Below are 22,974 nucleotides of genomic sequence, written 5' to 3'. Positions count from 1 at the left end.
ATCAAAACTATTGATCAACCATTGGACCCAATCTGGGTCCGGGTGATCCGCGAGCAGAGCGGCCAGGACTGGGGTACGTACCCCGCCTAGTCATGCTGGCCCTTTCTGCCTACATGCAGAGCCCGGATGTGCCCTGAAGCAGTAGAAGCAGACGTGTAATAACCTGCAATTGCTGAAGTTGCACGAAGACATGTTATAGTTGTTACAAATTTGTGAGCCTCCGAGATAGTGTACTGGACGGCCCAACTTATCCACGGAAGGTGCGGACCTGCTGAAACTGTCCGTGGAAGTGGACGGTCTGGTGGCGCCCTGCTCGCCCTGTTGAGCCAGCCCTACACACCACGCCGTAGTATGCGTGATTGATTGACAGGCGGCACATGCGGGGAATTTGAGATTTGCGAAGTGGCTGCAGAACATCTGTGAATCTTCGATGCTCCAGTCCGTGAGGTACCCATCTTGGCTGAAGGCCGCCGCTGCCATGGCTGAGAAACTTCTATGATAATTGTAGCAATGGGTACCACCGTATTTGTATGCGTATTCAGTAACCCTCAGCAAATACAGGTCAAGCTCCTCTCTGCGCTCCGGCCTGGCTGAGCATATCACCTCCCTGTATTTGCTGAAGGCAATCACAAACTCGTGGATATTTAGCTTTCGTTTCAGCCTGGTGTCCTTACTCTTAAGGACAACAGATAAGTCAGCGCACGCTACCGTTCTAGTGTCCTCAACGTCGAAGGCAGATAGCAACAGGGCCGCCAAATTGATGTCCTTCCCTTCCAGTATGTCCTTTCTCAGGGCCGCTGGGACAAAATGGACTGGTGACACCCTTGGTGGCCCAGAGCGCCTACCTGGGTTGCCTACCGGAACAGGGGCAGACATCTGTGTAGACGTTGGCGCCTGCAATGCTGCTGGAGCTGGAGGCCCCTGAATGCCCCTTCTCTCCAGAGAATCCAGCCTGCCCAACATGGAAGTCATCATTGCATGCAGTTCAGAGAGGGTGGACTGGCCCGAGATCCCCTCCTGACTGTCGCCAGCCCCCTGATCCGCCATGAGGAGTTTGTACAACTCTGCTTTCCGGGCGGTTGCTGGAAATGGAATTGCTCTCTTGCGCAACTCCTCCATCAGCTTGGGGATCGTCCAAGCCCTGTAAGCTGCAGAGGAGGGCGTCCCTCGCACGGAGCTTCTAGCTGGTGTATCAGGGATGGACATCGGGTCCTCTTTGTCTGACACGTGAGACATGACCTGTCCGGGCCGTAACGGGTGCCGGGGAAAAAAACGGTAATCGTGAGTCACCAGATATGAAAAACGTGTACCCCCCTTGCTGAGTACTGACTGACCTTACCACCACTGTAACACAACAGTAAGACGTCTGAAACGAACAGCAAATCGACTGTAACCCTGCAAACAACCGAATACATACTTAATGTTAGCTTACAGCTGCAGACTGCCCGTGCAATGTGGCCGAACCCAAGAGTGCTGACCGTAGTGCCAGTGCGACCCAGAGTACCACCTGAATAGTTTGAAACGAGGCCTGACCGTGTGTCTGACCGAGAACGTGTGCATGACGCGTATAGTCATGAATAATTAAACCGTGAACACCTCCTGACTGCAAGTCAAGATTACAGTGTGCACCGTTTCTAACTAACTAGCGATGGCTCTGAAGACGTGTCAGCAACCACCGCAGGCAAGTGGTCACCCTTGAAGAAGAGTCAAGATCGCAGTGACCACTACCCGTGTAAACGGAATGCTCTGTATGCGTGACAGTAGCAATGACGCCTTGAACCCTATCTGAAATGTCGAGTCAGATATACAGTGATTCAGAGCCTATGTGTAACAGCAGCAGTGCGTAACATTAACTAATGTAACAGGAGTATTAAGCATTTGACTGAAATGACGTGAACTAGCGTCTGCTAGCGAAAGTGATGACCACCGTGAAACGTGAATAAATAACATGAACAACCGCCGTACGGTTGGTACTGACCGTAGCCAAGTTTGCAATGACCAGGAACGTAACGACCACCTAACTGGATACAGCCCACCTAATCTGCAAGAGAAACTAACAGAGTACTAACCATATGGTTTACGCGCCACCTACCACCCCTGACCCATACATGCTGGCACCCCCTAGCCCCCCCCCCCCCCTATGCCTGAAACTACCCCAACCCCACTAATTACTTGACTACCCCAAGCCTCTGACCCGGTACCCCGATATGCATGACCACCCCCCCCCCCCTAAACCGAAGCCACAGTAATATGGATTATCGTATTATTAACTTTACAAGCTGCCCCTTGTCTGCGACAGTGCATGTGTCAGGAACTGTGGCCTGACACCGGTGCACCATGAGCCAGCCCCTTATTACTGCATGGTACCAATACACTCTGTAAGCCTAACACATTTCCTCACACACATTTTTTTTTTTCCAGTGCCACCTGCTGGCCATCCGTGGAGCTATACCGCCGGCTCACTGGCATGCTGTGACTCCGCCCGTTCAGAGCCCCGTGTTACACGTGAGACGCCGGCACAGGGAGACCCACGTGGGTCGCGTCTCCCCGCGCCTGCCATGCCGCCAGCTGCCGCTGGGTCCAGAGGCCGTGTTCACTGCGGCCAGCCCGGGCACGCGCTGCACCGACGGACCGCCGCCTACATAACACGCTGGGTGCCGGAGCCTGCCCGCCAAACGAGGGGAGCAAATAGCAACAGACCAGGGCCCCAGTAAAAGAAACCTGCCAGTCACCCGGCACTTACCTGCACCACCACACACCTGACCCAGCGTACGCAACAAAAGAACCCCCGCAATTTCGCCAACCCAGCATACGCCCAGAGGGAGGGGCCGATGGATGTTAAATAGCCAAAGCCCCTCCCACAAATTCAGCCTGATAGGCTTCCCACTTATCTGTCCCAAATGGCCCGACCAGAGGGGGCGCCCTACTAGACTTAATATTAACCAATAGACCTGACAGAGTAACTAATGTGCTGGTAAAAGGACACCTGAGAAATAGTGATCATAATATAATACATTGTAATTTATTCTTCAATAAGGGAATCTCTCGAGGGGCCACAAAAACAATGAACTTTAGGAAGGCAAAGTTTGATCAGCTCAGAGAAGCCCTTAACAATATAAAATGGGATATTGTCCTCAAAAACAAGAATACTGACACTAAATGGGAGACTTTTAAAGATATCTTAAATTATCCTGTAATAAATATATATCTTATGGGAATAAAAGGGTCAGAAATAAAAGAAAACCAATATGGATGAATAAAAACATTAAAGGGGCAATAAATGACAAAAATAAAGCATTTAAAATACTAAAACAGGACAGCAGTGAAGAAGCATTAAAAAGCTATAGAAAAAAATGTAAAATATGTAAAAAACTGATAAAAGCCTCAAAAATAGAGACAGAAAGACTCAGTGCCAAAGAGAGTAAAACTAACCCCAAAATGTTCTTTAACTATATAAATAGCAAAAAGGTCAAAAATGAAAGTGTGGGCCCCTTAAAAAATGATGAGGAAGAAATTATAAACGGGGATCAGGAAAAAGCTAATATATTAAACAAATTCTTCTCCACTGTGTTCACCGAGGAAAATGAAATGCCAGGTGAAATACAGCGAGATAAGGTAAACTCCCCAGTACAGGTCACCTGTCTTACCCAGGAAGAAGTACAGTGCCGCCTACAAATAATCAAAACAGACAAATCACCAGGTCCAGATGGCATTCATCCCCGTGTTCTAAAGGAATTAAGTAATGTAATAGACAGACCCCTATTTTTAATATTCCGGGGCTCTATAGTTACAGGGACTGTTCCCCAGGACTGGCGCATGGCAAATGTGGTAACAATATTTAAAAAGGGAACAAAAGGTGACCCAGGGAATTATAGGCCTGTTAGTTTAACCTCTTTCTAAGGGATGCTATTTTGAAGTATCTTGATAAAAATAAATGTATGACTCCATATCAGCTTGGCTTTATGAGGGATCGGTCCTGTCAAACAAACCTGATCAGCTTCTATGAGGAGGTGAGCTCCAGACTGGACCAGGGGCAATCGCTGGATGTCGTATACCTGGATTTTTCCAAAGCATTTGATACGGTGCCTCATAAAAGGTTGGTGCATAAAATGAGAAGGATGGGGCTGGGAGAGAATGTGTGTATGTAACTGGCTCAGTGATAGGAAACAGAGGGTGGTTATTAATGGTACTTATTCTGATTGGGTGACTAGTGGGGTACTACAGGGGTCAATCTTGGGTCCTGTTCTGTTATACTTATTAATGACCTTGTAGAGGGGTTGAATAGCAAAGTAGCAATCTTTGCAGATGATACTAAACTCTGTAAAGCGGTAAACACTATAGAGGACAGTGCACTGTTACAAATGGATCTGGATAGGTTGGAGGTTTGGGCTGGGAAGGGGCAAATGAGATTCAACACTGATAAATGTAAGGTAATGCACATGGGGAGGAAAAATCCGGGCTGGGATTATGTATTAAATGGGAAAACACTTGGGACGACTGGCATGGAAAAGGACTTAGGAGTCTTAGTTAATAGTAAATTTAGCTGTAGTGACCAGTGTCAGGCATCTGCTGCCAAGGCTAATAAAATCATGGGGTGCATCAATAGGGGCATGCCCACGACAAGGAAATAATTCTACCGCTGTACAAATCACTAGTCAGACCACACATGGAATACTGTGTACAGTACGGGGCACCAGTGTACAAGAAAGATATAGTGGAGCTGGAGAGGATTCAAAGACGGGTAACCAGGGTAATATGGGGAATGGGAGGACTATAGTACCCAGAAAAATTATCAAAACTTGGGTTATTTAGTTTAGAAAAAAGACGGCTTAGGGGCGACCTAATAACTATGTATAAATATATCAGGGGGCAGTACAGAGATCTCTCCCATGATCTATTTATACCCAGGACTGTATCTATAACAAGGGTTATCCTCTACATCTAGAGGAAAAAAGGTTTCTACACCAGCACAGGGATTCTTTACTGTAAGAGCAGTGAGACTGTGGAATTCTCTGCCTGAGGAGGTGGTCATGGTGAACTCTGTAAAAGAGTTCAAAACGGGTCTGGATGCATTCTTGTTACGTATACTAGATTTAAAGGGACAGAAAGTTGATCCAGGGATTTATTTTGACTGCCATATTTGGAGTCGGGAGGGAATTTTTACCTCTAGTATTAGGTTTTTTTGCCTTCCTCTGGATCAACTCAACTCAGTAGGGACTCATTAGGGATATAGGTTGAACTTGATGGACTCTGGTCTTTTTTCAACCTCATGAACTATGTTACTATGTTACTATGCCAGGCACAAACTTACTAGAATCTCCTCAGGCAAGGAGTCTCTCGGCCACGGGCTGGGCACAAACTTGTGAAGGTGGTTACATTGCAAACAGGAGAACTTCTTGGCATAGTCCTGCCAGGCACTTTTTCTGGAACTTGTTGCAGAACTGAAGAAAACATGTAACAACAATATGATGCTAGTGTACCACACAGTTAGTGATGAACAAAAATGATGACTTTAGAAGTTGGATCTTCTTGCCTCCCAACCTCGCCTATCAGCGTGCTTCCTACTTTGGGACATATATCTAGGAGCACGAGGTTGGGTTTCCCTCATGGTGTTCACAGTAGTGTCCCAAGCTACGCGGGTCAGCCGGGACTGTGTTATGGTCGGATTTGCATTGATAACAACACTAATGGCAGCAGCTGATGCCACTGGTACAACAGTTGGTGTCGGCTGGTTCGGCCTCACCTCCTTAGCTGGAGTAGGCCACGGCACATCCGTTGGTGCCTGCTGATTAGGCCACACCTCCGGGACTGGGATAGGCCTCACCTCCTCAGGGGGAGTAGGCTTGGGCACAATTTCCGCCAATGAAGATGCTGAACTGGACCTTGACATGTGCTTGGGATCCATGATGGGCACCTTGTACACTTCTTCTTCACAGGCTGTATCAGGCAACCTCATCAGCCGAATCCCATGGGGATCTGCGTCCCAGTCGTCCGATGGGAAGTATGTGAAGGGTATCTGAGTTTTATTTTTTATGGCCTAGTTAGGACTGCAGCCCATTCACCCTGCAGACTCTTGACTGGGTTGTACTCCACTATGTCCCCTCGCTCTAGGGAGTGATATCTTGGAGGAAGGTAGTCCCGCTGAATGGCCCTTCTGTTGACTAATATGGTCCCTCCATCCAGGCAGTCCTGGAGGGTACCAAAGCCTCGTACTTCTCAATCAAATTGACAACTGTGGCACATCTGCGCTCTAAGAGTGGCTCACCCTCTCGAGGATAGTCCAGCATGCGTATATATAGAGCTTCCAGCTATTTAGTGTCCACCTATTGCTCTACTTGAACTTCATAAGGGAGGCGTTTCGGCACATACTCTTTATGTTGGGCCCTTTGCTTTTCAATGACGCCAGTAATTTCTGCCTCCCTGTGGGCCCTTTCTGCCTCAGCTGTGTGGACCGGTGGATGAGACTTCCCTTGCAAGGGAAGGATATGGTCCCACATGTACTGTATGAGCGCAGGCTCATCGCCGAACACCCACTGTGGAAGGGGGTGACCGCAGGTGTGCGCTAACGGGTGCAGACTTCTGTACTAGGGGTTCTCTGTCAGGGCTGGAGGAGGATGAAGGAGTAGAAAAAGCGGCTTCAGCCGGCGTACTTACATCGACTTCTTGGTTGTGATCTCCGCCCAGGATCCCCAGGATCTGTGGTGAGGGGACAATCTCACCGGCGATGCAGGTCCTGAAGTCTGCGGTGATTCCCCTCAGGGTGGCTGGCCACTCGTCGTCCTCTGGAAGCGGCGGGCAGGTTGCAGGCCTCCTCGGCCCCAAGGGAGAACTGCTGCAAGCGGTCAGCTAGATTCTGGAAGAGTTGCGCTGCAGCTGCAACAACTTTCCGCTGCTCCGGCACCATCTTGCTGCTCTTCTCACATGTTCCGGTGGGCTCCGCCATCTCTGCACACCTTGCTGCCATCTCCGGACTGTAGAGGTCTGGCCGGTTGGCTGCTTTTATATGAGGCTTCAACAAAATGGCCGCCAGACGGAAGGACGTCACCGGTGCAGCTCTGACTTCCTGTCCCCCCGGCAAACACAAGCAGAAGATAACAGTTCCACTTTGGCATAAGAACAGCTACATGATGTCCACGCCCAGGGGCTGGAGGCAGACCAGCACGGCACATTTTGGCGCGCTTCTCGGGTTCTTTTTTAACCCCTTCAGGTACTTATTGTAGCGGAGCACATAGCATGGCTTCGTTCCTGATTTTACACATGGCCACAATACAATATTCTTCACCTACCCCCTTACTTTTTCTTGTTCCCTGTCAAAGCACAATTTCAGCAACAATGTCCTCTACACTTTTGGGTGCAATTTCAATCGCTACTTGCGAAAATCCTGGACAGTATTCTATACACATTCTTGCATAGGGGAGGACTATGTCACTTGAAATAACAGTGTGCACCTGTTTTTCGTTGCGGGTGGTCAGGGTAGCTGAGATATTAAAGGCACATACCCGTATCCTGTTCGTAGGATGCCAAAAGAACATGTGGTGCCGGGGTGTTGCTATGGTGTAGCAGGGTCTGGTGGCATTAACCCTGTGGGGTAAGGTGTTATTAACCCCTGATAAGTCGTGATGCCAGGATGTGGTTGTTTTCTGTATAAGGCCCTGCTGACAGTCAACCCAGAAACAACAGGCAATAAAGGAATGTCCACAGCAGGAATTATGAGATAACTGGAACTTTTACTTAAACTTATTATGGAACAGTCTTTACAGATATGCAGTTCTAGAGGCACCTGGGATGCAGGATACCTCACAGGCTTGCTGGGACTTGTCGTATTGAGATTTATGCAGGCCACTGTGCTACTAATTGTATACTTGAGTTGAGTAGTCACTAGAATTGTAGATAGAGCTTGATAACTCACGTTTTGAAGTGGCTGCAGGTTCTTTAGGCTTTGGCCTAGCTGAGATGAATTTAGATAGTACAGGTATTGTGCTTTCTTATGAATTCAGGAATCAAGAGAGTGAATTTAGAGACTACAGCCCCTTATATACTAGGGGGGCTGGACTAAAGTCCATTGGTTGCAAAGCTTGTAGGTCCTGTACCCAGGGAACTCTGGGTACATCACATGACAGTAGATCACATGACCCAGAAAGGTCCTATACATTTTCACAACTTTATATACAAATAACAATATGCATAATACACTTTCAATTCATTTACAGAAGGTGAGCAAGGGGTGAGCCCTGCAGGAGAGCCCTATGGACTGCAGGGACTCTTCCTGAGGGGACCTAGAGATGGTACAGGACATGGTCCACATATATATACTAGCTGAGTAACCAGCATTGTCCAGTTTTTCCTTCCTAATCCTTGTGGGGGAGGAAAAAGTACCACCCCCGATGCAGAAAAATTAAAAAGTTATAGGGGTCAGAAGTTGACAATTTTAACCCCTTAAGGACTTAGCCCTTTTTCACCTTAAGGACTCGGCCGTTTTTTGCAATTCTGACCACTGTCACTTTAAACATTAATAACTCTGGAATGCTTTTACTTATCATTCTGATTCCAAGACTATTTTTTCGTGACATATTCTACTTTAACTTAGTGGTAAAATTTTATGGTAACTTGCATCCTTTCTTGGAGAAAATATCCCAAAATTTTATGAAAAAAATGAAAATTGAGCATTTTTTGAACTTTGAAGCTCTCTGCTTGTAAGGAAAATGGATATTCAAAATATATATTTTTTTTGGTTCACATATAAAATATATCTACTTTAAGTTTGCATCATAAAATTGACAAGTTTTTACTTTTGGAAGACACCAGAGGGCTTCAAAGCTCAGCAGCAATTTTCCAATTTTTCACAAATTTTCAAACTCGATATTTTTCAGGGACCAGTTCAGGTTTGAAGTGGATTTGAAGGGTCTTCATATTAGAAATACCCCATAAATGACCCCATTATAAAAACTACACCCCCAAAGTATTCAAAGTATTCAGTCAGTATTTTAACCCTTTAGGTGTTTCACAGGAATAACAGCAAAGTGAAGGAGAAAATTCAAAATCTTCATTTTTTACACTCGCATGTTCTTGTAGACCCAATGTTTGAATTTTTGCAAGTGGTAAAAGGAGAAAATATTTACTTGTATTTGTAGCCCAATTTCTCTCGAGTAAGCACATACCTCATATGTCTATGTAAAGTGTTCGGCGGGCGCAGTAGAGGGCTCAGAAGGGAAGGAGCGACAAGGGGATTTTGGAGAGAACATTTTTCTGAAATGGTATTTGGGGGGCATGTCACCTTTAGGAAGCCCCTAGGGTGTCAAAACAGCAAAAAAAAAAAAAAAACACATGGCATACCATTTTGGAAACTAGACCCCTCGGGGAATGTAACATGGGATAAAGTGAGCCTTAATACCCCACAGGTGTTTCATGACTTTTGCAAATGTAAAAATATTTTTTTTGTTACCTAAAATGCTTGTTTTCCCAAAAATTTTACATTTAAAAAAAGGGTAATAGCAGAAAATGCCCCCCAAAATTTGATGCCCAATTTCTCCCGATTCATAAAACACCCCATATGGGGATGAAAAGTGCTATGCTGACGCACTACAGGTCTCAGAAGCGGAGTAGTCACATTTGGCTTTTTGGAAGCAAATTTAGCTCTGGGGGCATGCCACAATTAGGAAGCACCTATGGCGCCAGGACAGCAAAAATAAACCCCACACGGCATATCATTTTGGAAACTAGACCCCTCGGGGAACGTAACAAGGGGTTAAGTGAACCTTTATACCCCACAGGTGTTTCACGACTTTTGCATATGTAAAAAACAAAAATGCTTGTTTTCCCAAAAATGTGACATTTTTAAAAAGGGTAAAAGCAGAAAATACCCCCCAAAATTTGTAACACAATTTCTCCCGAGTACGGCGATACCCCATATGTGACCCTAAACTGTTGCCTTGAAATACGACAGGGCTCCAAAGTGAGAGCGCCATGCGCATTTGAGCCCTAAATTAGGGACTTGCATAGGGGTGGACATAGGGGTATTCTACGCCAGTGATTCCCAAACAGGGTGCCTCCAGCTGTTGTAAAACTCCCAGCATGCCTAGACAGTCAGTGGCTATCTGGCAATACTGGGAGTAGTTGTTTTGCAACAGCTGGCGGCTCCGTTCTGGAAACAGTGTCGTACCAGACGTTTTTCATTTTTATTGGAGAGGGGAGGGGGGCTGTGTGGGGGTATGTGTATATGTAGTGTTTTTTACTTCTTATTTTATTGTGTGTTAGTGTAATGTAGTGTTTTTAGAGTACAGTCGCATGGCTGGGGGTTCACAGTAGTTTCTAGCTGGCAGTTTGAGCTGCGGCAGAAAATTTGCCTCAGCTCAAACTTGCAGCAGGATGCTTACTGTAAACCTCCGCCCATGTGAGTGTACCCTGTACATTCACATTGGGGGGGGGGACATCCTGCTGTTGCAAAACTACAACTCCCAGCATGCGCTGACAGACTGTACATGCTGAGAGTTTTAGTTTTGCAACAGCTGTAGGCACACTGGTTATGTATCACTGAGTTTGTTACCTAACTCAGTGTTTCACAACCAGTGTGCCTCCAGCTGTTGCAAAACTACAACTCCCAGCATGTACGGTGCATGCTGGGAGTTGTAGTTTGCAACAGCTGGAGGCACACCGGTCGTGAAACACTGAGTTAGGTAAAAAAAAACTCTTGAGTTTCACAACCAGTGTGCCTTCAGCTGTTGCAAAACTACAACTCCCAGCAGTCACCGACAGCCAACGGGCATGCTGGGAGTTGTAGTTATGCAACCAGCAGATGCACCACTACAACTCCCAGCATGCACTTTAGCTGTTTGTGCAAGCTGGGAGTTGTAGTTATACAACAGCTGAAGGTACACTTTTCCATAGAAAAAATGTGCCTCCAGCTGTTTCAAAACTATAAGTCCCAGCATGTCCTTTTTGCTTGCTGGGAGCTATTGCTAAGCAACAGCAGGAGGCTGTCACTCAGCACCAACTGCTGATCCAGGCCACTTCAGGTCAGTCCCTCGCCGCCGCTGCCGCTCCTGGGGCCCCGATCCCAACAGGGACGCCGGGGATCGGGGCCCCCAGCTGCCGGGTTCCACGTCCCTCACCCGATTACGTCCTCCGGGAAGAGGGGCGGAACGGGTTGTGGGAGTGACATCCGCAGCAGGTGCCCTGATTGGTCGGCCGGTAAACCGGCCGACGAATCACGGCGATTGTGAGGTGGCACCAGTGCCACCTCACCCCTGCGTCCTTAAGGACTAGGAATGCAGGGCATATCCATACGCCCTGCGTCCTGAAGAGGTTAAACGTATAATTTTTCCTGCATGTAGTTATGATTTTTTCCAGAAGTATGACAAAATCTAACCTATATAAGTAGGGGATCATTTTAATCATACGGATCTAAAGAATAAAGATATGGTGTCATTGTTACCGAAAAATGTACTGCGTAGAAACGAAGCCCCCAAATGTTACAAAATGGCATTTTTTCTTCAATTTTTTTTTCCGTTTTGCCATAGATTTTTGGGTAAAATGACTGATGTCATTACACAGTAGAAATGGTGGTGCAAAAAAAAAGCCAGGGAAATTTTTGGCACCCGGGCCCTGTGGTTTCCAGCTATGCCCCTGCACATTCCCCACACCGGATTATACACACCACAAGAGCAACACTTTGGAGACCTTTACAAAAAGTCAAATAAACGTCATGGATACCAATCTATCCAGTTAGGAAACATAAGCTCTGATCTTTATCATAGTCACAAGAAGGTTTGCCGTGTCTCCCAGGTAGACGGCACACGCTCCATTCATTTCTATGGGAGCGCCGATGATGCCCAAGTGCTGTACTCAAGGCTTTTCGGCGCTCCCATAGAAAATAATGGTGCGGAAATGCCGGGTGATTCAAACTTTTATTAGGGGAAGGGATAATTCAAAGGGTTAATGATTTTTTTACACTTTTCTTATGTAATCGTAGAGCTCCTATGGGGGGGGGGGGGGGGGGCTATAACATTGCATTAACTGATCTTTAACACTGATTGATCCATCTCCATAGGAATGGATCATCAGTGTTTTCGGCGATTGATTGCTCAAGGCTTGAAGCATTCATTCGGCGATCGGACTGCGGGAAGGAAGGTAAGAGACCTCCTCCTGTGCTACAGCTGTTCGGGATGTCGCGATTATACCGCGGCGATCCCGAACAGCTCCCTGAGCTAGCTGGGCACTTTTACTTTCGTTTTTAGCCACGCGGCTCAGCTTTGAGCGCGCGGCTAAAGGGTTAATAGCATGTGGCACCGCGATCACTGCCGCGCACTATTAGCGGAGGGTCCGGCGCGATATGATGCATGGTCTCTGTGTGTCATATCGCAGGACCAGGACCCAGGACGTACCCATACGTCCTGGGTCCTTAAGAGGTTAAAGGGGTACTCCGTCCTAGACATCTTATCCCCTACCCAAAGGATAGGGGATAAGATGTCTGATCACGGAGGTCCTGCCACTGGGACCCCCTGCGATCTCTGTGCAGTTTGATTCTCGCCATTTATGTCTATGGGAGGTGTTATGACCTCCACTACGGGAAGCCAGCGCTCTAAACATACTGTTTAGAACTCAGAGTGCTGCATGGAGCTCGCTGGGGTCCCAGCAGCGGGACCCATGTGATCAGACATCTTATCCCCTATGCTTTAGATGTCTAGGGGCGGAGTATCCCTTTAAGGGCCAGTGCACATACCCAAAAGTTGATCCTTTGCAACCGTATGACCCCTAGAACTTTTTCTGCATGAGTCCCGTCATCAGAAATAGGCTCGTGCACAGAACTTGCTGGGTGGTCTATAGTTGCCTCGGCAACTGTATCACCCAGCATCAGCTGCCTCTCTCCGCACCGCATTGTGCAGATCGCGCAGGAGAGCAGCTTTGGACACTTAAAATAAATTTAAAAAACTCATGTCATCCATTTTGCTAACACTATTTTTCACACACAGAAATAAAATAAATGAGTCAAACAAGTCAAAGATCAGTTTAAAAAAGGGGAACTTTATTTATTATTTATTAAAATGTTTGTGTCGGGATTTTTTTGTAACCTCCCATCACTCACAAAGAGCGTACAGTAACTAACTCAGGACAGGAAAAACCTCCAGAGGGGAGGAAACCTGTAGGGAATCCATGGCTACTGTATTGCCCTTCCTCTGGGCATACTAAAGGAGGTTACCTCTAGAATTTGGGCAAATGTGTCTGTGTATGTGCGTGATTCCTGGGGCTGGGCCTTCATCCAACTTCTTGCTGTAAGTCCGGAAATGCGACTCCACATCCTGGAAATACTGCATCGAAAATAGGAAAAGAAAAGAAAGATTATTTATTATGTTTATTATAGAAATGTACATGGAAAATGCACTTATCAGTCATGTGTGTGTACTTACCAGTCATCTTACTGTAAGTCCGGAAATGCGACTCCACATCCTGGAAATACTGCATCTAAAAGAGAAAAAGAAAAGAAAAGAAAGGAAAAGAAAGATTATTTAGTATGTGTTTATTATAGAAATGTATATAGAAAGTGTACTTACCAGTCATGTGTATGCACCTATATTCCAGGGTCCCTACAGTGTCCAACATCAGCCCCTCACTGATGAAGAATGAGCAGGAGCAGTGTTATTTCTGCTCAGTGCTGCTCTCTGGTGGACAATGGTTATGACATCACATGTGTGACACGCTGCTCCTCCTGGGAGTTCTATTTCAGTAGTGCTGCTCTCTGATTGGCTGAAAATAGAAAAAAAAAAAGATTTTTAACATATTCTGCATGACTGTTATCTAAGGGATTTTTGGTAATTTTTAATAAAATGGCGCTACTCCTTGTGGGTGTGTTATATTTGTTTCTCCTAACCAGACACTAAGTATTTGTAATATCATTTGGTGGCCCCAACAGCCTGGGCCATAGGTTTCTTCCCAGCAGGCTCAATGAGCATCGCTGGCTGCTGGGATGTCTGACTAGTGACGCCCCTGACGTTGTGGTGTGGAGTGGAAGGACGTCACTCGGCAGACGTCCCGGCAGTCAGCGCTGCTCATTGTGTAAAGTGGTTGTGGCTCCTGCTGCCAGTTCAAGATCAGACAGCATGGGCCGAGATTGACATACATCATCAGTGATCCCCTGTGGCTGTCCAGCTGTTGCAAAACTACTACTACGCCTTCGGCTGTCAGGGCATGATGGGAGTTGTAGTTTTGCAACAGCTGGACAGACGTCTGTTGGAAGGGGGAGAAAAAATGGCAAAGATAAAACAATTAGACACAAAGGTCCCAAAGAACAGACTGCCAACATTGCGCTGTCCTATATAGCCTACATGTTATAAGGAATCCTCTATAACTAAACCATGTAAACTTATAAAGAAATATAGAGTTTTTACGATTCAACAAATACCTTTTTATTGTTTAAAAATTACACATAAATATTAAAAATTACAGGCAGGGAATACTAAGAAAAAAGTCTTTTTTAGTATTCCCTGCCTGTAATTTTTAATATTTATGTGTAATTTTTAAACAAAAAAAGGTATTTGTTGAATCGTAAAAACTCTATATTTCTTTATAAGTATACAAAGATAAAACAATGTGGGCTCTGAAAAATGCCACACATAAATTGTGTTTAATCCCAGCCCAAGCCTAGGAACAGACGATTTTTGTTTGAGATTTTTGGCCAAAAAAAAGAAAAAAATGCTCCCGCATTTCTTTTCTCCCAAGATGCCATCTTTGTGGCAATTTTGACAAAAACACTGGGGGAGATTCATCAAAACCTGTGAAGAGGAAAAGTGAACCAGTTGCCCATAACAACCAATCAGATCGCTTCTTTCATTTTTAAAAAAGGGCCTTTGAAAAGTGAAAGAAGTGATCTGATTGGTTGCTATGGGCAACTGACTAACCTTTCCTCTGCACAAGTTTTCATACATCTCCCCCAATGTGTATTATTATTATCATCATTATTATAATAGGTGTATGTCCCCCCCCCCCCCCCCCCCCCCCAGCTTTTCTCATTACAATTCTTTCATCACGTGACTCGTGGATTTCTAGTGAAAAATTGGGAAGAAAAGCGCCAAAGTTTAATAAAAAAAAACTACAACTTTACTCTCGGCATCCTAAAAACACCATAAAAGGATGAAGAAAATTCCATTAGTGTCTGGCGTTTCATATCACCCTAATGATACCAACATAACATGTGCCCGCAGCGAGCAGGGTGTTTTTTTGACAAACACGCCAAGTGTAATCCCGGCCTAAATGAATGTTTTCACAATAGCTTGGAACAGGCTGCAGGCTGTCTATATATTTTCATAGTCGTGGCGTACAGCATGTGTTACATTTATGTGATGGCTTTCCGCTGGCATATATGGCTTTCTGCGCTGGCGAATGCAGCGGGCACTTACTGGGTGTGGTTTCCTAGGCGCACAGTTTACACACTGATTTATGACTTACAACTTTTGCAGAAGTAGCACAGTTTTTCACAACAACCACCCCCGCCGGGACCGGGCTGACTGAGCTAAGGACCAAGATGCCGCAGTGAATGTCTTTCTTTCCATGACACCCGTCATGTTCATTTAAAGCTAAGGGTGCTTTTGTTGTGTCGGGGTGTGAAGTGCAGGGTAGATGCAGGGCAGATGTTATGGCCAAAGGGGCAGATGGTATTAACCCCTTCTTTTTGTGACGCCAGGGCATAGTTTAGCCTTAACCACCTGAAGGTCATACCGCTGATCCTTTGTTAGGCACAGGGGCAATGAAGACACTAACACCAGATTAAGGATAACGGCAGCTTTACTGAGGCAAGACAGGGGATATAGTCTTTGCAGTATTGCCAAATATCCCAGGGAGGTGACCAGTGACACAGGGGGACCTCGCAGGCTTGCTGGGACTTGCAGTAGTTAGACTGACTTTAGTGCAGGCCCCGGTGACTACAGATGGACTTGACTTGACAGAGATTTTGACTAATAATAAGATGATTTTATTTACTGATGACCGACTTGTGGCTGAAGGACTTTAGACTTGAGGCCTCCAATGCTGGAACAATGTGACTGCACTGGACCTCAGCAGGAAAGAGAGAGATGCAGCCCCTCCCCTGGTTATATAGGGGGGCTGTGCAAGGAGCCCATAGGTCACTTGGGGGTCACCTGGTCACTGGAGCCCTCTGGGTAACAATCATGTGGTACAAACATTAAAGCAACAGTACATTAAATGAGGCACACCTATATACATAATGGGGGTATGCTGCAGGGGAGCCCTGGGGACATGACAGGGCAGGAGGACAGTACGGGGCCACATAATCCCGTACTGGGGCATCACACTTTGTTTGCCTGTGTCCTACAGAAGGTGCCAGTCACTGACAAAATGCAATGGGATGCCTGGCATACACATATACCTAGAAATATACAGTATATAAATACATGTTTAAATATATATAAATATATATATATATATATATATATATATATATATATATATATATATCTGAAGAGAGAGAGAGAGATATGACAGAGTATGCCCAGCTACCTCTGCTGTGCTGGGGGATTGTCACTCACCACTGCCACAGGTTTCTGTTCCATGCCCAACTTTCCCGGCTGCTACCATGCTCCTCCTTCCTCCTCTGCAGTTCATGTTCTGACCCATAGGGTACATGAGCACTCTCTGTGATTTAGAGGGGTAGTGCATGCAACCAATACTTGTCCACCTCCTATCCTGGCTTTGCATGTCTGAGGCCTGACCCTCTGATGTCTGATCTCAAATCTTAAGTTCTAAAGGGAGAAAAATGAGAAGTGACATTGGCTCTCGTGAAGAACGTTAGGATTGTGGAAATAAGTACCAGGTAGAGAGATCCTTATAGGATCAAGTTGCCCTGAGGGTGCAACACCTTAATGAGCATGTAGTATAGCAGTATGAACAGCTCTCATGTGGATCCACCTACCGTATATACTCGAGTATTAGCCGAGTTTTTCAGCACGATATTTCGTGCTGAAAACGCCCCCCTTGGCTTTTACTCAAGTGAACTGTGAGCTTAGCTGTGAGGGCTTAGCTGCTTAGCTGTGAGGGGATGGTCCGGGCCATCCATCTTTGGCCATCTATGCTGCAGGGACCGTCCAGTGGGGAGGGTTAGTCGTTCTGGGCTGTCTATCTTCACCGGGAGGCCCTCTTCTCCGCTCCGGGCCGGCCCCGGAATAGTGACGCTGCATTGACGCCACCGCGCAGAGACGTTCATGCGCAGGGACGTCATTGCGTGTCGTCGTCAAGGCAACGTCACTAGTCCGTGCCGGCCCGGAGCGGAGAAGAGGGCCTCCCGGTGAAGATAGACAGCCCGGAACGACTAACCCTCCCCACTGGACGGTCCCTGCAGCATAGATGGCCAAAGATGGACGGCCCGGACCAGCTCACCCTTCTTTCCCACCGAGGGGAGGTGAATAGAAAACAAAAGGGGGGGTCTGGATGATGACAAAGGCCGCAGTGGTCTTTATCCTGCGCATCTCCAGATGTTTCAAAACTACAACTCCCAGCATGCCCAGACAGCCAATGGCTGTCCGGGCATGCTGGGAGTTGTAGTTTTGCAACATCTGGAGGTCCGCAGGTCGAAGACCACTGAAAGGGATTGACAGGCGGTGATGATGAAGGGGGGGATGATGACGAGGGTGATGATGACAGGGTGATGAGGACAGGGTGATGATGACGGGGGTGTTAATGACGGGTCTGGATGATGACAGGGGGTTGATGAAGGGGGGTTGATGACGGGGGTCTGGATGATGACTTGGGGGGGGGGGTCTCTGACCCCCAGGTGGTCTCACAGGAGGGGTGCTAGGTGGACCAACAGGGCGAGGGTCATCCTTCTTAGGTGGTGGGGTTGCAGATCTAGGAGGATTTGGCCGTACAGCCATCTCTTTAAAGGCCTTGGCTAACTGTTCAATGTCCTGTTTGATGTCTTGTAAGTCAGCTGTCCAAGGGCTAGAAGAAGGTGTTGATGGGGCAGATTGAGAAGGGACAGGTGTCTGGGGCAAAGGCCCTGGAGATTCAGTAACGGGAACACTAGTCTCTTCTGTCTGAGATCCCGACTCTATTACTTAACCGCTAGTCTCTTAAAAGCTGGGAAGGCCATGTCAGGATTTTGCACGGCCAGCATCCTAAATTGAGCCTTGTCCCATTTGTTCAGTGCCCCTTCTATAAAACGGTCCATAAGTACTCGATTGCCCTGATCGGGCGTGATGCCGTCCAACTTCTGTACCGCCTCTAATGCGCTTTGTAAAGCTACTGCATATGCTCTCAGGGTCTCACCCGGCTTTTGATGTCGTTCATATAGTACCTCTGAGGGAGAATGAGATTCAAAAACACTTGCGAGAGTCCTTCAAAAATCTGTCCCACTGTGGCTTTATCAGCCGACGGCCAGGTACGCAATTCTTCCAAGGTGGGTCCCTGGAGCTGTCCCAGAAGCAGCTGTATCTGTTGGTGAGGGGGTAATGCATAAAATCCGAAGAGGCTGTAAAACTTTTCTTTAAAGTCTCTCAATGTAAAAGGGTCACCATTGTAGGTAGGAAGCAGAGGATTCCCCAAGAAGACAGGTGCAACAACAAGGGCTCCCAACACATAGGGAGAGACTAGAGGTGGACTTGCTGGGTCATGCTCCGCCGGTGATGGAGGTCTTGCTGGAATCACAGGTAGAGCACGTCTTTGTGAAGTAGAAGGTGTTGATGAAGGTGGCAACACCCTTCTGACTTGGGGTGGAGACCCCATTGGTGGGGCCACTGGAGCATCGCCCCCTTGCTGTTCAAATGGGGGCTGTGGGGTTGCAGGTTCTGACATTTCTGTATTTGGTATGCTGGCCCTTTAACCCCTTAATGACCACGGACGTAAATGTATGTCCTGGTTTGGCCGTACTTCCCGCACCAGGACATACATTTACGTCCTGTGTATGACCGCGAGCATCGGAAGGGTGCTCGCGTCATACACAGCAGGGACCCGCCCGTAATGGCCGATATCCGCGATCGCGCGGATGTCCGCCATTAACCCCTCTGATGCCGTGATCAATACAGATCACGGCATCTGCGGCATTGCGGCACTTTGATTGGATGATCGGATCGCCCACAGCTCTGCCGCGGGGATCTGATCATCCAGCATGACAGCCGGAGGTCCCCTTACCTAGCTCCGGCCGTCTCCCGGGGTCTTCTGCTCTGGTCTGAGATCGAGCAGACCAGAGCAGAAGATCACCGATAATACTGAGCAGTGCTGTGTCCTATGCATAGCACTGCACAGTATTAGCAATCAAACAATTGCTATAGATAGTCCCCTATGGGGACATAAAAAGTGTAAAAAAAAGTTGAAAAATGTAAAAATAAAAAGTAAAAAAAAGTGAAAAATCCCCTCCGCCAATAAAAATGAAAATTGTCCGTTTTCCCCATTTTACCCCCAAAAAGCGTAAAATGTTTTTTATAATAAACATATTTGGTATCGACGCGTGCGTAAATGTCCGAACCATCAAAATATAATGTTAATGATCCCGTACGGTGAATGGCGTAAACATAAAAAATAAAAAAAAGTCCACAAATGCTGCTTTTTTGTCCCATTTTATTCAAAAAGAAATTAATAAAAAATTATCTAAAGTTTTATATATGCAAATGTGGTATCTAAAAAAAAGTACAGATGACGGCGCAAAAATGAGCCCTCATACCGCCCTATATACGGAAAAATGAAAAAGTTATAGGTGGTCAAAATAGGGCGATTTTAGATTACTGATTTTGTACAAAAAGTTTTAGATTTTTTTTAAGCGGTACAAAAATATAATAGTATCTAGCAATGTGTATCATTTTAATCGTATTGACCCACAGAATAAAGAACACATGTAATTTTTACCGTAAAATGTACAGTGTGAAAACAAAACCCTCCAAAATGTGCAAAATTTTACTTTTCATTTAAATTTCCTCCCTAAAAAAATTTTTTTGGGGGGTTTGCCGTACGTTTTATGGTAAAATGAGAGGTTTTATTACAAAGTAAAATTGGTCACGCAAAAAACAAGCCCTTATATGGGTCTGTACATGGAAATTTAAGAGTTAATAAAGGAGTTATGGATTTTAGAAGACGAGGAGGAAAAAATGAAAACGCAAAAATAAAATTGGCCTGGTCCTTGAGGTGAAAATGGGCTTGGTCATTAAGGGGTTAAATAGATCTCGAATTCCCAGGTCTCGAGAAGATACACAGTTGTTCTCTGATCTGGAACTTAAGAGCGTAGATTTCAAATTTTAGGGCGGTGACTTGAAACTCAACAGCTTTTAATTGAAATTTGAGTGCGTTGATCGGCAGCTGAAGTGATTCTATATAGGACTTCAATTCAGCAATCTGGTGTCTCAAAGTCCCGTACTGTTCCGGCTCTTTGCAGCTTCCAACCCTTTGTCACATTCTGCGCCTTTTCCCGCGCTGAACTTCCTCTCTTTCTTGGTCTCCGGCACTGGACTCCAACAAAATGGCCGCCGCGGTACCGAGGGCTTCGGTGGGCGGGGTCTCTGGATCACGTGTGCAGGGAGGTCCCGCGCTAACTGCTAACTCCAGTACTTCCTTTCACAGCTTGTAGCTCCGCTGTACTGTTCGCCTCCCCCATTAATTTACATGCGCACTTCCTCCACACAGCACCGTGTGTGCAACCCCTTACTCCAGAGTATAAGTCACAGTACATGAATAAAGTTCGTTTTCTGGGGGGGAGTACACTTTCACTAGTGGCGACTGTAGTAGGCACACACCCGAATCTTGTTTGTGCAACGCCAAAAAGACTTTGTGGTATGCTTTGGGGGGTGTATGGTAGTTGGGGTATTGTTTCGGTAGATGAGGGGTTAATGTTAACCCTATAGTTCGTGACGCCAGGCTGAGGGCTAGTATGCTGAGGTAATTCTCCGGCCTATCGCCGCCCTTCCCAATAAAGATAGGTGCATGTATAAAATGACTGAAGGTCCACAAGGTACTTGAACTTGGATAACTTTACTGAACGGCTTGCGGTACATCCAATGCACAATAACAGTCTCAAGAATACAGTCTCTATATAGTGCAATGACTGACAGTTGCTGCGGACCTTGATTTTAGATACAGTCTCTGAATTTAGGGTAATTTTGCAGATCCGTCTGGATTTAGGGGATAGATAAGGTCCGGTGATGTTGCAGAGTGCTTAGGGATTGATACACTCTCAATTTAGAATCGATCAGCCGTTGCCGCAAGGCTCGGGCCTAACTCACTGCGGGAGATAGCTGTATAGGTTCTTCCTCGTCAGGAGCGCAGGAGCAAAAGAGAGAGAGAGCAATGGCCACCGCTCCCTTATATGGGCAGGGCCGCTTTCACTGGTCCAATTAACTGTCACTCACCGTTACAAGGAATGATGGGAGATATACGTCATACGGCCTCCAAAGGTCCTGAAGCACAAAACCATAGAGTTCACCCGATCACGGGACCCGCAGGTCCTGCTACGCTATGGACAGGTAATTAACTATTTATTTACATTTATACAATCCTATAGATATAAATCCCAAATGGTTACTGGATAATTACTATCTGGATGAGAGGTGACTAGGGGTGAACCAAACAATAAGGATCCTAGGGACTCTGGCTAAGGGGACTTATATACAAAGGTACCGGATAGGATACAGTACCGGGACACCACAAGTAGTGCATCTCCTGCTCTGTGACTAGATGCGTTTCAGGGTACTTAGAATAGATAATTTGTCCCTTTCCTCAATAATTGTGCGATCCACCTCAGAATCCCATCCAGAACACTGTAGAAAAGCAAAGGATAGTGCAAAAAATAGACCAATGTCGGGCGCTTCTTCGGAATAGCAAGAAGTATGCCAAGTAGATATTAAATCCTGTTTGTTAGCAACACGTTTCGAATTCGTACAGAATTCTTCGCCAGGCACTGCAGGCTTACATATCTAGTACATGTATTACATACATATGTGAGCCTGCTGTGTCTGACAAAAAATGATGTGAAAACAAATAGACAACAAGCGCTTCCTTGTGCGGGATCACCAACATGGGTAGAGGTACGTGGATAAAGGAAACGTGCTCACCTGGAGAGGTTGTGCAGATTCCAGGCACAACACTTACAAGGGCGTTTCAAGGAGACATGAGCTGCTACGGCTTCCCACACCGAAAGCATCGGCGTTGAACATGGGTGAAGGAGAAGAGTGAAGCGGGTAAGTGATGTCCGTGCTGCTGGCAAGTGGGTGGGATCAGTAAAGATCAGGAACCATAGGAGTTTCATATTATCCTTTATTTTGTCCACACAACGCGTTTCTGGGCAGAAACCCTTTCATCAGGCGTGATCACGCCTGATGAAAGGGTTTACGCCCAGAAACGTGTTGTGTGAGCAAAATAAAGGATAATATCAAATACCTATAGTTCCCTATCTTTGCTGATCCCACCCACTTGCCAGCAGCGCGGACATCACTTCCCGGCTTCACTCTTCTCCTTCACCCAAAAACTTATGTAGGAATACGAAACACGTTGCTAATAAACAGGATTTAATACCTACTTGGCATACTTATTGCTATTCCAAAGAAGTGCCCGACATTGGTCTATTTGTAGCACTTCTACACTGATCTCAAATCTTGTTTGTTACCTGTGCCTGACCACTCGTCTCTGCCTGATCCTTCTGTAATGCTGATTCTACTGTGCTAGACCCGGACTGTTGACCGTGAACCTGCACCTCCTGCCACAACCCTACTACCTGTTCCTCACTATGCCGCCTGTCCATGACCTTTGCCTGGGCCATGACTTGCCTCGGCCTGACCTGTTGGTTCCTTAGACCAGTGTCTTCTCATCCCCCGGGGCCATTAGCAACCCATACTGGGCCCACTCATGGAAAGCGACCTGGTAACCTCTAGCACAGCTTCTACATCACAGAGTGGGTACTTAGGCTTCGCTCCTAAACAGGGCCCAATGCCAAAAACAGGTTAGGTGGTGGAGAACTCAACAAAGCAATAACTCAACAATAAATACTGTATT

At 46.4% G+C, this 22,974-nt stretch overlaps 1 long non-coding RNA gene across 6 annotated transcripts in view; it reads right to left on the bottom strand.

Annotated features, from left to right (window-relative positions):
• Window positions 1–13,000: 13,000 nt before the first annotated feature.
• LOC130361280 (uncharacterized) overlaps window positions 13,001–22,974 on the bottom strand; it is a 483,683-nt gene continuing 473,709 nt past the window's right edge. For 2 of the 6 annotated variants that reach the window (XR_008890939.1, XR_008890941.1), the window contains 2 exons: window positions 13,404–13,740; window positions 13,001–13,304 (listed from right to left, as the gene is read on the bottom strand). This is a non-coding gene — a long non-coding RNA (uncharacterized LOC130361280). Of the gene's footprint in view, window positions 13,305–13,403; window positions 14,389–15,389; window positions 15,405–15,438; window positions 15,454–16,535; window positions 16,749–22,974 lie in introns of those variants that run through there. The other 4 variants (XR_008890940.1, XR_008890942.1, XR_008890943.1 and 1 more) reach the window with 4 other exon arrangements.

The sequence above is a fragment of the Hyla sarda genome, chromosome 3, assembly GCF_029499605.1.
Source record: "Hyla sarda isolate aHylSar1 chromosome 3, aHylSar1.hap1, whole genome shotgun sequence".
Classification (NCBI taxonomy): domain Eukaryota; kingdom Metazoa; phylum Chordata; class Amphibia; order Anura; family Hylidae; genus Hyla; species Hyla sarda.
The sequence above is the reverse complement of the archived record's forward strand: the minus strand, read 5'-3'. Positions and strand labels throughout refer to the sequence as shown.